Source organism: Dipodomys merriami, unplaced genomic scaffold (genome assembly GCF_024711535.1).
Source record: "Dipodomys merriami isolate MVZ:Mamm:240054 unplaced genomic scaffold, mDipMer1.0.p SCAF_96, whole genome shotgun sequence".
In the NCBI taxonomy this organism is placed as follows: domain Eukaryota; kingdom Metazoa; phylum Chordata; class Mammalia; order Rodentia; family Heteromyidae; genus Dipodomys; species Dipodomys merriami.
Genome location: NW_027206579.1, coordinates 2172962 through 2182324, shown reverse-complemented (window position 1 = coordinate 2182324; position 9363 = coordinate 2172962).

The window sequence follows — 9363 nt, the reverse complement described above, 5'->3', positions numbered from 1 at the left end:
AACACTAATCCTCACGCTCACCCTAGCCCTCAGCCTAAACCTAATTGTAACCCTAATCCTCACCCTAACCCTCACAGGAAACCTAACACTAACCCTCATCCTTACCCTAACCCTAAACCTCAACCTAACACTAACACTGACGCTCACCCTAACCCTAACCCTCACCCTACCCCTAAACTTAACGAAACCTAACTATCCCTCTAACCAGAACCATCACACTCACCCTCACCCTCACCATAACCGTAATACTCTCCCTAACCCTAAGAATCACACTAATCCCCAACCTATCACTAACCCTATCCCTAAACCCCACCCTAACCCTACCCCTAACCCTCACACTCACCCTCAGCCTCAGCCTAAACCTAAGCCTAAACCTGACCCTAACCCTAAAACTCAAACTCACCCTAATCCTTACTCTAATCCTAATCCTAACCCTAACCCTATTCCTCACACTCACCCTAACCTTCACCCTAACCCTACCCCTCACCCTAACCCTAATCCTAAACCTCATCCTAACCCTCACCCTAACACTAAGCCTAACCCTCACCCTCACTATCACCCTAACCCTAATCCTAACCCTAACCCTCATCCTAACCCTCCCTCTAACCCTTACCCTAAACCATACCCTAACCCTAACCCTCAACTTCAACCTCATCCTTAGCCTAACCCTTAACCTAAACCTAAACCTAACCTAACACAATCACTCACCCTCACCTTAACCCTAATCCTAATCCTAACCCTCATTCTCACCCTCAGTGTAACCCTAAGCCTAACCCTAACCAGAACATTAACCCTCACACTCACCCTAACCCTTACCATAATCCTAATCCTAACCCTAACCCTAAGCCTCACACTCTGCCTCAGCTTAACCCTAACTCTAACCCTATACCTCACACTCACCAGAACCCTAACCCTAAACTTAACCCTAAAGTTCACCCTGACCCTAACCGTAAACCTCAACCTCTAACATTAATCCTAAACCTAACCCTCATCCTAACCCTCCCCATAAACCTAACCCTAACCCTCACCCTAAACCTAACCCTCACCCTCACCCTCATCCTCAGCCTAACCCTAAGCCCAACCCTAAACTTAACCCTAACCCTTACACTCACCCTAACCCTAACCCTAACCCTATTCCTAACCCTAATCCTAAACTTCACCCTTACCCTAAACCTCACCCTCAACCTCAGCCTAACCCTAAGCCTATCCCTAACCCTAAACCTAACCCTCACACCCAAACCCTAACTGTAATCCTACTCCTAACCCTAACTCTAACCCTCACCCTCAACCTAACCCTCACCTTAAGCCTAACCCTAACATTAATCCTAAACCTAACTCTCACCCTCAGCCTTATCCTAACCCTAACTCTAACACTAAACCTCATCCTGACCCTAACCCTAACCCTAATCTTATAACTAAACCACATCCTAGTCCTAAATCTAAGCTTCACCCTCACCCTCACCATAACCGTAACCCTAACCCTAATGCTAAAAACAATCCTAACCCTCACCCTAACCATAACACTCACCTTAACCCTCACCCTCACCCTAACACTTACGTTCACCCTAACACTAACTCTAACCCTAACACTAACCCTCACACTAATCCTAACCATCACCCTAACACTAAACCTCACCCTAAAACTAACCCTAAACCTCGCCCTCTTCCTAGCCCGCACCCTAAGCCTAACACTCATCCTCACCCTAAACCTCACACTAACCCTAACACTAATCCTCAATCTAACCCTCACCCTCACCCTAAAGCTAACACTAACCCTCACCCTAACCCTAACCCTAACCCTTACCGAAACCATCACCCTCAGCCTAACCCTCAACTTTACCCTTACCGTCACCCCCAAGCTAACCCGCACCCTAACCCTAACTGTACCCCTAAACCTCACCCTCACCGTAACCGTAACTCTAACCCTAACCCTAACACTAAACCTCCCCCTAACCCTAACCCTAACCTTAAACCTCACCCTCACACTCACCCTAGCCCTTACTCTAACTCTAATCCTAACCCTAACCCTCATCCAAAAACCTCCGGCTAACCCTAACCATCAACCTCAAACTCACCCTCAGCCTAACCATAAGCCTAACCCTAAACGTAAACCTAAAACACACTCACCCTCACTCTAACCCAAATCCTATCCCTAACACTAACCCTAACCCTAACCCTCCCCCTGACTCTCACTCTAACCCTAAACCTAAAACTAACACTTACCCTAACCCTGAACCTAAACCTCACCCTAACCCTAACTCTAAACCTAAACCTCAACCTCACCCAAACCCTAACCAAAACCCTAAACATCACCCTAACACTAATCCTAACCCTAACTCACACCCTCACCCTCAGGCTAATCCTAATCCTAAGCCTAACCCTAACCCTCACACACACCCTAAACCTAACCCTAAACCTCAACCTAACCCTAACCCTCACCCTCAACCTCAGACTAACCCTAAGCCTATCCCTAATCCTAACCCTAACCCTCACACTCACCCTAACACAAACCCTAATCCTACTCCTAACCCTAACCCTAACCCTCACCCTCAACCTAACCCTCACCTTAACCCTAACCTTAACATTAATCCTAACCCTAACCATCACCCTCAGCCTCACCCTAAACCTAACTCTAAAACTAAACCTCACGCTAACTCTAAACCTAACCCTAACCCTAACCCTAAACCTCATCCTAGCCCTAATCCTAACCGTCACCCTCACCCTCACCATAACCTTAACCCTAACAGTAACGCTAACAATAACCCTAAACCTAACCCTTAGCCTCACCATAACTATAACCCTCACCCTAACCCTAACCCTCACCCTAACACTTACCCTCACCCTAACATGAATCCTAACCCTAACACTAAACCTCACACTATCCCTAAGCATCACCCTACACATAAACCTCACCCTAACCCTAACCCTCATCCTCACCCTAAAATTCACACTAACCCTAACCATAAACCTCCATCTAACCCTGAAACTAACCTTAACCCTAACACTTACCCTAATCCTAACCCTAGACCTAACCCTCCAACTAAACCTAAATCTAACCATAAACCGCACCCTCACCCTAACACTAACCCTAACCCTAAACCTAACCCTAACTCTAACCCTAATCCTCACCCTCACCATCACTCTCAACATAACTCTAACCCTAACCCAAACAATAACAGTAATCCTAACATCCTAACCCTAAATCTAACCCTAACCCTAACCCTAACCCTAATGCTAAAACTCAACCTCACCCAAACCCTAATCCAAACCCTAAACGTCATCCTAACCCTAACCCTCACCCTCATCGTAAACCTAACGCTCATCCTAACACTCACCCTAACCCTAACCCTAACCCTAAACGTTACCCTATCACTAACCCTAATCCTCACCTTCACCCTAGCCCTCACCCTAACCTTAATCGTAAACCTAATCCTCATCCTAACCCTTACCCTAACTCTAAGCCAACCCTAAACCTAACCCCAAACCTCACTGTAACCCTAACCCTAACCCTAACACTAACACTAACCCTAAACCTAACCCGAAACCTAACCCTAATCCTCAGACTCACCCTCACCCTAACCCAAACCCTAACCCTCATCCTAACTCTAATCCTAACCCTAACCCTAATCCTAACCCTCAAACTCACCATCACCCTAACTCTAATCCTAAACCTCACCCTATCCCTAACCCTAACCCTCACTCTAACCCTCAGCCTAGCCCTCACCATTACACTTATCCTAACCGTAAACCTCATACTAACATTCACGCTAATCCTAAACTAACCCTAACCCTCACCCAAACACGAACCCTAACACTCACCCTCATGCTCGGCTTAAGCCTAAGCCTAACCTTAATCCCAATCCTCACCCTAACCCTAACTGTAACCCTAAACCTCACCCTCACCCTAACACTAACCCTAACCCTCATCCACACCCGCACCATAACCATAACCTTAAACCAAACCCTAACAATAACCCTAACCCTAATCCTAACGCTCACAATAACCATAACCGTCACCCTGACCCAAAACCTCAAGTTAAGACTTACGCTCACCATATCACTAACCCTAATGCTAACACTAACCTCACACTAACACTAACCCTAAATCTAACTCTAATCCTCAACCTCACCCTAACTAAGTCTAACCCTAACCATAACCCTAAACCTCACCCTAACCCTAACCCTCACACTCACCCTAAACATCACACGAACCATAAACCTCAGCCTAACACTAATCCCAACCCTCACCCTCACCCTAGCCTTCATCCTAACCCTAACCCTCATCCTCACCCTAAACCTCACACTAACTCTAACACTAATCCTCAATCTAATCCTCAACCTGACTCTAAAGCTAACACTAAGCCTCACCCTAACCCTAACCCTCAACCTTACCATAACCCTCACCCTCAGCCTAACCCTCGCCTTTACCCTTACTGTCACCCCCACACTAATGCACACCCTAAACCTACCTTTACCCTAACCCTAACTCTACCCCTAAACTTCAACCTCAACATAACCCTAACTCTAACACTAACCCTAATACTAAACCTGACCCAAACCCTAAACCTAACCCTCACCCTCACCATAACCGTAACCCTAACCCTAAAGGTAACAATAACCTTAAACCTAACCCTAACCCTCACACGAACCATAACCCACACCCTAACCCTAACCCTCACCCTTACACATACCCTCACCCTAACACTAACGCTAACCCTAACCCTAACAATAAAGCTCACCCTAATCCTAAACCTCACCCTAACCCTATACATAACCCTAATCCTCACCCTGACCCTAGCCCTCACCCTAACCCTAATTCTAACCATCACCCTCACCCTAACCCTAAATTTCATCCTCACCCTAAATCTCACACTAACCCTAATCCTATTCCCAAATCTAACCCTCACCCTAACCCTAACCCTAACCCTTACCCTAACCCCAAACTTTAACCTAACCCTCACCCTTACCTTAACCCTCAACCTCAACCTAAACATCACCTTTACCCTTATCACCATCACCCTAACCGTCACCCTAACCCTAAACTTCATTCCAACCCTCACCCAACCGTAAACCTAACAATCACCCTAACCCTAAACCTGACCCTCAACCTCACCCTCAGCCTAACCCTAAGCCTAAGCCTAACCCTTAACCTGACCCTCACCCTAACCCTAGACCTCAACCTAACCCTAATCGTAATCCTAACCCTCATCTTGACACACATCCTAGCCCTAACCCTAACAATCACCCTAAACCTAATCTTCACCCCCACCCTCACACTCAGCCTAACCCTAGCCTAAGCCTAAACCTAACCCTAACCCTCACACTCACCCTCACCCTCACCTTAATCCTAACCCTAACCCTAAAAATAACACTAAACCTCAACCTAAACCTCTCCCTAACCTTAACCCTAAAACCCTAACCCTCGACCTAACCCTCCAAATAACCCTAAATCTAACCCTAAATCTCACCCTCACCCAAACCCTAATTCTAACCCTAACCCTAAACCTCACCCTATCCCTATCCCTAACCCTCACCCTCACCCTCACCCTCATCACAAATCTAAGCCTAACCCTAACAATAACGCTAATCCTAACCCTAAACCTAACCCAAACCCTAACCCTAATCCTAACACTCACTCTCATGCTAAGCCTAATCCTAACCCTAACCCTCACCCTAACCCTAATCCTCATTCTCACCATAACCCTCATCCTCACCCTAACCCTAATCCTAACCCTAATCCTCATCCTTACCCTCACCCTAACCCTAACCTTAAACCTCACCGTAGCCCTAACCCTAAGCCTAATCCTCATCATAACCCTAAAACTCATGCTCACCATAACTCTAACCATAATCCTCACCTTATCCCTAAACATAATCAAACCCTAACTCTCACCCTAACCATAACCCTAACCCTCATCCTTACCCTAACCCTCACCCTTAACCTCACCCTAAACCTAACCCTCACCCTAAACCTCACCCTAACCCTAACCCTCACCCTCACCCTCACACTCACCATAACTCTAACCCTAACACTAACAATAACACTAATCCTAAACCGAAACCTAACCCTAACCCTAATCCTAACACTCATCCTCACACTAACCCTAATCCTAAACCAAACCCTCACCCTAACCCTAATCATCACCCTCACCATAACACTAACCCTCAACCTAACTCTCACCCTAACCCTAAACCTTAATCTAACACTAACCCTAACCCTCAACTTCACCCTAGCCCTCACCCTAACCCTAATCCTAACCCTAAACCTCATCCTTACCCTCACCCTAACCCTAACCTTAACCCTCACCCTAGCCCTAACCCTAACCCTATTCCTCAACGTAACCCTAAACCTCATGCTCACCTTAAACCTAACCCTAAGCCTCACCCTAACCATAAACATAACTGAACCCTAACTCTCACCCTAACCCTAACCCTAACCCTAAAACTTAATCTAACACTAACCCTAACCCTCATCCTCACCCTCAGCCTAACCCTAAGCCAAAACCTAACCCTAGCCCTAACGCTCACACTCACCCTAACCCTTACCCTAAACCTAACCCTAACCCTAAGCCTAACCCTCACCCTCAACCTAACCCTCAACCTAGCCCTAAATGTCACACTAACCCCAACCCTAACCCTCGACCTCAGCCTCATCCTACCCCTAACTCTAACCCTAAACTTCACCATCACCCTAACACTAACCCTACCTCTAACCGTAAACCTCACCCTCACCCTAGCGCTCACACTCAACCTACAACTAACCATAACCCTCACCCTCACCCTAACCCTAATCCGATCCCTCACCCTCAACCTAACCCTAACACTCACCCTCACCATAACCCTTACCCTAACCCTCAACCTAACCCTAAACTTAACCCAAACACTAACTCTCACCTTTACCATAATCCTAATGATCAAGCAAAACCTAACCCTAAACCTCATCCTCACTCTAGCCTCACCCAACCCTAAACCTAACCCTATCCCTTTTCCTAACCCTCCCCCTAACCCTTACCCTAACCCTCATCCTAACACTAACCCTCAGCCTCAACCTCACCCTCAGACTAACCCTAAGCCTAACACTAAACCTAACCCTAACACACAAACTCACCCTCACCGTAAACCTCACCCTAACCCTAACCCTCATCTTAACCCTCCACATAACCCTAAACCTAACCCTAACACTAACCCACACCCTCACCCTCAATCTAATCCTAAGCCTAACCCTAATTCTCACCCTCACACTCACCGTAACCCTAAACCTAAACCTCACCCTAACCCTAACCCTCACCCTCAACCTCAACCTCAGACTAACCCTAAGCCTATCCCTAAACCTATGCCTAACCCTCACACTCACCCTCACCCTAACCCTAATCCTACTCCTAACCCTAATCCTAACCCTCAGCCTCAACCTAACCCTCACCTTAAGCCTAAGCTTAACATTAATCCTAACCCTAACCCTCACCCTCAGCCTCACCCTAACACTAACTCTAACACTAAACCTCACCCTGACCCTCAACCTAAACCTCACGCTCACCCTAGCCCTCTCCCTAACCTTAATCCTAACACTAACCCTCATGCTAACCCTCCCCCAAACCCTTACCCTAACCCTCACCCAAACCCTAATCCTCACCCTCACCCTCACCCTCAGCCTAACCTGAAGCCTAACCCTAAACCTAACACTAACATACACACTCAACCTCAACTTAACCCTAATCCTAACCCTAACCCTCACCCTCACCCTCAGTGTAACCCTAAGCCTAACCCTAACCCTAACATTAAACCCTCACACTCACCCTAACCCTTACCCTAATCCTTATCCTAAACCTAATCCTAACCCTCACCCTCAGCCTCACCTTAACCCTAACTCTAATTCTAAACTTCAGCCTCACCCTAACCCTAACTCTAACCCTAACCCTAAACCTCACCCTAACCTTAACCTTAAACCTCACCCTCACCCTAGCCCGCACCCTAACCCTAACCCTAATCCTAATCCTAACCCTCATCCTAACCCTCCCCCTAACCTTAACCCTAACCCTCACCCTAACCTTAACCCTCACCCTTACCCTCACTCTAACACTGACACTTACACTAACCTAAAACCTAACACTAACTGGAAAACTAACACTCAACCTCAGCTTCACCCTAACCCTAACTCTAACCGTAAACCTCACCCTCACCCTAACCCTAACCCTAATCCTAACCCTAACCCTCACCCTAACCCTAACCCTCACCCTCACTGTAACCCTAAACCTCATCCTAACCCTCACCCTTATCCTAACCCTAAGCCTTAACCTAACACTAACCCTAGTTCTCACCCTCACCCTATCCTTCACCCTAACCCTAATCATAACCCTAATCGTCATCCTAACCCTCATCCTAACCCTAAAACTAACCCTAATCCTTAACCTAAACCAGAACCTCAACCTAACCCTAACCCTAATGCTCACCATATCCCTAACCCTAACCCTCACCCTAACCCTGAACTTAACTGAACCCTAACTCTTTTTTTTTTAATTTTATTTTATTTTATTTGAGAACATACTGTACAGAGGGGTTACAATTACATTGGCAGGATAATGCATACATTTCTTACCAAGCATTGCAGCCTCCTCCTTTGTTTACCCTTCACCTCCCTTCCCAGCCTCCCCCCTCCCCCCCACCCAATCATACCCCCCTCCCCCCCCACACCGACATTGTAAAGCTTGCTTTGACATGACATTTTGTAATTCTCCTTGTTGCAACAGGTCCACCTGAATCCTTAAACGACTTGTTGTCCCCATCTCCTCCACATGTTATACTGACATCAAATAAAGTGAAAGCGGGGGTTACACTGTGGGGGAGGGACATACAAAGCAACAAAAAAATAATCTTATAAATGCGTTAGAAACACATGCATGAAAGAAACGAAAACATTAAAATACATAACTAAGGATTCATTTTCCTAACATCACATTATCTGACCTTTTCTGCTTGACTCATACCTCTACTAGATATTGCAAATAAGGGAAACCATGGGACCTATGTTTCTTTGGGCCTGGCTTACTTCACTTAATATAATTTTTTCCAAACCTTTCCATTTCCTAACAAATGGGGAAATGTCATTCTTTCTGATGGAGGCATAGAATTCCATTGTGTATATATACCACATTTTCTTGATCCATTCATCTATTGAGGGGCATCTGGGTTGGTTCCAAATCTTAGCTATGGTAAATAATGCTGCAATAAACATAGTTGTGCTGGTAGCTTTAGTGTGGTCTTGTTTGTATACATTTGGGTAAATGCCCAAAAGTGGGATTGCTGGATCATACTGGAGATCTATGTGAAGTCTTTTGAGGAACCTCCATACTGCTTTCCAAAGTGGTT